Genomic DNA, 6,000 nt, shown 5'->3' with positions numbered 1-6,000 from the left:
ATAAAAAACCACTATATTACACATTCAAATTAAAAGCAATTAAAACAGAACTGTATTGAGTGTATTTCGTATCTGGGTTATCACGATCCTGCCTTTATCACAACTCTTTCAAACAGCTATGCGACATTGCCAATATTACTAATATCTGCGAGTTTATGGTGGTGTAAGTATGAAGCATTTATTGCATTGATGTTCCTACAGGTGCAGAGTGGACGATTCGTATATTACACTGTAAGCTATCCCTGCCTTTTGGCGTCTTTACCTACTATTAGCCTGCCCACATCATGTTCTCTGCCCGCACATTCAATTTCTGCCTGCCTCCTCTCACCATGAACTTCTTTTATCTTTAGCGCCTGATGGTAATTTCACCCATATTGAGCTTATATCCGCCATGGGTGTGGGGGGGCACGGGCTAAGAGTTACAAGCCCTCGGTTCATTGGTGGTCAGCGGTTAATTGTATTGGTTGCGCCCCGTGCGTACGCGTGACGTCAGCACGTACGGGGCGCAACCTGGTAAAAGAGTACCTGCAGCGGCGAGCAGGGGGACATAAGAAGAGACGGGGGACGCAGCAAGACGCAGGTGGGGGAGGACGCTGGGGGGAGTTGGGGGATGTTGGGGAGGACCAGGGCCGCCATCAGGGGGGAGAGTTGTCCCGCGCCCGGACGATCGTGGCTGTAAAGGGGGCCCGGCCGTGATACAGTTTTTAAGCACGGGCCCCTGTAAAGAGTTACAGGCCTTTGGTTCGTTGGTGGTTAGCGGGTTACTTTCTTGTTGCGACCCGTGCGTGCGCTTGAAGTTAGCACGCATGGGGCGCAGCCTGATAAAAGAGTAGCTGCAGCGGCGAGTTGGGGGACATAAGAAGAGTGTTGGAGGATGCTGGGGGGAGCAAGAGGATGCTGCGGGGGAGCTGAAGGATGTTGGAGAGGATGTTAGGGGAGAGCTGGAGGATGCTGCAGTGGGGAGGACCACCAATCTCTGGGAGGGAGCTATAGGATGTTGGGAGTGGGGGGAGCTGGAGGATGCTGGGACAGAGCTGGAGGAGCGGCCCATAGTATGGAGACACTGGAGGAAGACCACAAATGGTTAAAGGGGTCCTTGTCCTGGCACCAATGCAAAATGTAACGCCTGGCTACCAATGTTTTAGGGGGCCCTGGCTACCAATGTCTGTGTCGTTTGTACTGATGGGGGGGGGTCACTGGAGGAAGGGGGCATTGGGGGACGAGGCATAGGAGGAGGGGTCCCGTGATTTCTGATGGCGGCCCTGGGGAGGACGCTGGGGGGAGCTGAAGGATGTTGGGGAGGATGCTGCGGGTGAGCTGTGTGCTTTCTACAGAAATACTACTATCGTTTATATAAATAAGCTTCTGTGTAGCCATGGGGGCAGCCATTCAAGTTTGAAAGAAGAAGAAAGGCACAGGTTACATAGCAGATAATGCAGAATTGTAGAATACAATAGTGTTTTATCTGTTGTGTGCCTGTGCCTTTCTTCCTTTGAATGGCTGCCCCATGGTTACACAGCATCTTTGTTTAAATAAACACACCAGTTGTTCCAATGCAGGGCAACAGTACATGCTATTCTAATTACATTTATACACTTTAATTTTTTGGTGTTACTGTTCCTTTGAACATAGGTAAGCGCTACATATCTTTTTCAAAACTACCGTATTTTTCGGACCATAAGACGCACTTTTTTTCCCCAGAAGTGGGGGGAAAAAGTCCCTGCGTCTTATGGTCCAAATATAGCCTACAGATATACTTTAAAAAAAGGTTTTTTACTTGCCTGTGTGGTCTCTGTGCAGGGCCCTCCTCTATATACCAGTGCTTAGCTCTGGCGCTGTGCGCATGCACAATGACGAGCATGTGTCCTTGATGTAGGCTATATCAAACTAAGGCAGCCAGAGGGACAGAGGCGCTGTGGTGCGGCGCGGAAAACCATCCTGTGGCCTGAGCAGGTAGGCTGCTTTTACAGGAAATGGGGGCAATTCTTGATTGCTGCTGCTGGTACAGATGGGGGCAATATGTTGGGTGCTGCTGGTACAGGTTGGGTTTTAATGCACATAAAATATTTTAGGACACTATTTGTTTCAGAATCTTTTTTTTCTTCATTTCCCTTCTCTAAAAACTGGTGCGTCTTATGGTCCGAAAAATGCGGTATATCACGTTAGCCTTACCACAAAAATAATCATATAAATGTATGCAAAAATAAGCTTTCATTTAATCCTCTTGGCAACAATGCATTCAGTAGGAAGAGCCATTGGCTCTCTTTGGATAGTAATATCTGATCATGTCCTACCCTCCGATGCCCAGGTGGACTCTTTCAGTCACTGTAACTCACAAATATAGAGGATTTCCATTATGTTTACTTACCAAAATTATTCTTTTGATCTTTTTTTATTATTGCGACTCTCCGTATCTATATTGTCATTATCAATAAGTACTGTAGTGGATCTGATATTGGAGACATGTTCCCCCACTCTTTGTCTGGGACTTCTTTTAGTTTTACCTATGTACTTCAGACCACATGGACAAGGGATCATATATTTGAGTCCAGTAATTTTACATTAATATTTACAATTAACATTAATAATATTTATTGTGGTGTACTCTGCCAAATCTGTCAACAAAAGTGGTAAAATTAAATATATAGTCACAGATACTGCATGAGTCACATGGGAACATACCAGGTTTTATGCATTTAGGGCCTATAATCTTAGTATTTTGAAAATGACTCCTGACAAGCTTATCCTTAAGATTAGGTGCTCTTCTAGATGTCATTTGAGGAGAATCGCCTAGATATCTATGGAGTTTTGGATCTGTTCTAAGTATGTGCCAATGTTTGTGCAATATGTATATCTCTCCATTGGTTATAGAACATACTAATAAAATAGACTGTCCTATCTTTCTTAAAACATGGGCAGGATTCGTATGGAATCTCTATCCCTCTTTCATCCTTTGCTTATACTGCTTTTACTGTAACCTTCCTTTTTTTTTTTTTTTAGTTGAGTTCTCAACTCTCTTGCCCAATTCACAAATGTCTCTGCAAATTCTCAAAAAAATTTTTTTGCCTATAGGTACCAATTGTTTTACACTTCTGATGGTGATGGAATTAGTGGCAGTCTCTTCTTGAAATAGATCCGTGGTTAGAAGACCATTCCCATCCTTCCTGATAGTAATGTCTAAAAAATCTACACTCTCTTGACTGGCTACATATATAAGTTTTATATTCAATTCATTATCATTCAGAAATTGAAAGACATTAGCCATCCGATCCATCCCAAATTATTAGAAGATCATCAATATAGTAGAACCAACAAATTAAATGTAGGGTACACATGTCCATTTGTTCAGAAAACACTCTGAATGTCTCACACCACCCCATAAAGGTATTTGCGTATGTTGGAGCTAAGGATTCTCCCCTGGATTTGCTAGTAGAATTGGTCATTAAACACAAAATAGTTGTAAGTCACAAAATTTAATAGGGTTATCAATCCTAGTTGTAGTTGGTATCACTCCCCAAAAAGGATTTTACTGCCATGATACCATATTTATGTTGGATACATGTGTATAGCGAGGTAACATCACATGTAACTAACAGTCCCGTGGTTGAACTTCCTACTTATGTAGGATGTCCCCAGTATTTCTGATATGATTGTAATGCTACCACTATTGACCTCAACCTAGAGTCGATGTATCGACTTGCAGTTTTGCACAGGTTGCCATTATCAGAAATTACTTTGGTTTGTTCTTAAGAATTTTTGGTAGCATATAAAATGTTGCTATCCGTAAATGTTTAATCATTAAAGCCCGAGATTCTTGTTTGCATAACACACCCGTATTGGCATCTTTTATGATGTTATAATATTCCTCCCAAAAGTTCTTTGTTGGATCACTAGCCAATTTCTTATAACGGGTATTATCGCAGATATTGGTTAGTTATATTGAGCAATTTCACATAGCTGTATAAATAAGTTGTGATAAAAGCAGGATTATGATATCCCTGAAACAAAATACACTAGATACTGTTTTAATTGTATTTAGCTTGAATGTCTTTAAATTAGACATTTATATAAATTCATATTCAGTTATAATGACTATGAAGATTTTCATTCATTCAGGTCATAGTATAAATAAATCATTGAAGACGTTTCACTACTCATCCGAGCAGCTTCTGGCTGGAATGGGAAGTCCTCAGCATATGTACTCTTCCACTAATCCAATCACAATGGCACTTTGTAACTCTTCAGAAAGGTGACATCTGAAACTCAGAGGTGTGAATGCTGTGGAGTTAATTTTTAAAGGATTACCAAAGTATCATGCAACTCACCGAAACAGGTGTTACTTAGAGTTGCTTGAATGGATGCGGGAAGAGTTCTGAAACTGCCGGGGTACAGATGTTAAAACAGCATTGTATGTAGCAGACAGATGGTGTCGAAGGCCTCTGTTTAGGGGTGGTTTCTCCACTTTAACATGAATAGCCTCTTTTACACTTCTTTCAAACCAGTGGTCTTCTTTGTCTAAAATTTGGACATTGCTATTTTCAAAGGAGCGTCCCTTGTCTTTTTTTTTAGGTGTAGAAATACAGCAGAGTCCTGGCCTGTAGAGTTCGCCCTCCTATGTTGAGCTATTCGCTTGGAGAGCAGTTGCTTTATCTTCCCAATGTAAAGGTCTGTGCACTCCTTGCTACACTGTACTGCGTATACAACAACATTGCTTTGTTTTTCCTTTGGTGTTGGATCCTTTTGGGTGTACAAGTTTTTGTCTGTGTGTTGCTAGGTTTGAAAAACACAGGGATGTGGTGTTTGTTGAAAATTCTCCTGAGTTTCTCTGACACTCCTGCTACATGACTATATTTCGCCTACTCTGTGTCTCAGGACGGATATTCCTTTTGTTGTTCCTGTTGGGCTTAGTTGCTGTTGTTTCGAAAAAGGCCCAGTCTGGGTAGCAGCAAGCTTTCAGTGCTCCTCTGAGATGTTGCGTTCCTTGTCTTTGGACTCTGTATCGGTTGTCACACTTTCCGCCCTGTGGTGTAGAGTTTTGATATTGATCTGTATATTGTATATATCTGTATATTGATCTGTATGAGTGGGTTTCCTGTATACTTCTGTTTTCAAGTTACCCCCCTTTTGGATGGATATCAAACAGTCCAAAAAAGCAAGTTTGTTCTCATGGACACCCTCCCTCGTGAACTTGATGTTATTGTCCACTGAGTTAATGTGTTCTGAAAAGGCCGCCACTTCATTGGATCTGATTTTAACCCAAGTGTCATCTACATACCTGAACCAGTGACTTGGTGTAGTTCCATTGAATGTAAGTAGGGCCTTCCTTTCCACTACCTCCATATACAAGTTTGCTACAATGGAAGATACTGGTGAACCCATTGCACAGCCATGTTTTTGCCTGTAAAATTGACTTGTATTTGAAGTATGTGATGTTAAGGCACACATCTAGCAATAAACATACTTGGTTAGGACTGAGCTCAAAATGGGAAATGATGCAGAAAAAAAGATGTTTGAAAGCATTTTACCTCCTAAAACTGTCATTATATGAGAGCTGCATAGACAACCTCTCAAGTCAGAAGCCAGAGTGAAATGAAAGATGGGAGTGTCGCTTCTGTCTCCCACAGGAAGTGGTTCACAGCACTGACTGACAGGCTTTACTCAACAGTGGCAGGGAAAACCCCTCCCAGTTTCCTCCTTCTGTGTCTCTCTGCTTGTGCTGCTGCCAGGTGGGGGGGGGGGGGAGAGGAGCGATCATAGCAGCAGGAACAGACTGCCTGTGACATCGCAAAGCCCCACCCACCCTATGCATATTCACTGCACTGTGAGTAGCTGCTGCTCTGTTACTAAGGTGGATCAGGGCCAGCGGTTCCCAGCCACATACTGAAACTGGAAGCTTGCAAAAGGGATGGGCAGAGCACAGTTTTAAAGCAGTTATGGACATATTTGAACCCAAATGTATTAAAATAAAAGCACTTCTATTTTTAGTGCATTGTAAAAATT

The 6,000-nt window shown here is 42.4% G+C and overlaps 1 protein-coding gene across 2 annotated transcripts in view; it reads left to right on the top strand.

Moving 5' to 3' along the window:
* The first annotated feature begins 492 nt into the window (after positions 1-492).
* map3k4 (mitogen-activated protein kinase kinase kinase 4) overlaps positions 493-6,000 on the top strand; it is a 297,498-nt gene continuing 291,990 nt past the window's right edge. For both annotated transcript variants that reach the window (XM_004914648.4, XM_002936262.5), the window contains exon 1: positions 493-580. The gene's annotated coding sequence lies outside the window, so the exon portion shown is untranslated. The remainder of the gene's footprint in view (positions 581-6,000) is intronic.

This window comes from Xenopus tropicalis, chromosome 5 (genome assembly GCF_000004195.4).
Source record: "Xenopus tropicalis strain Nigerian chromosome 5, UCB_Xtro_10.0, whole genome shotgun sequence".
Taxonomy (NCBI): domain Eukaryota; kingdom Metazoa; phylum Chordata; class Amphibia; order Anura; family Pipidae; genus Xenopus; species Xenopus tropicalis.
The sequence above is the reverse complement of the archived record's forward strand: the minus strand, read 5'-3'. Positions and strand labels throughout refer to the sequence as shown.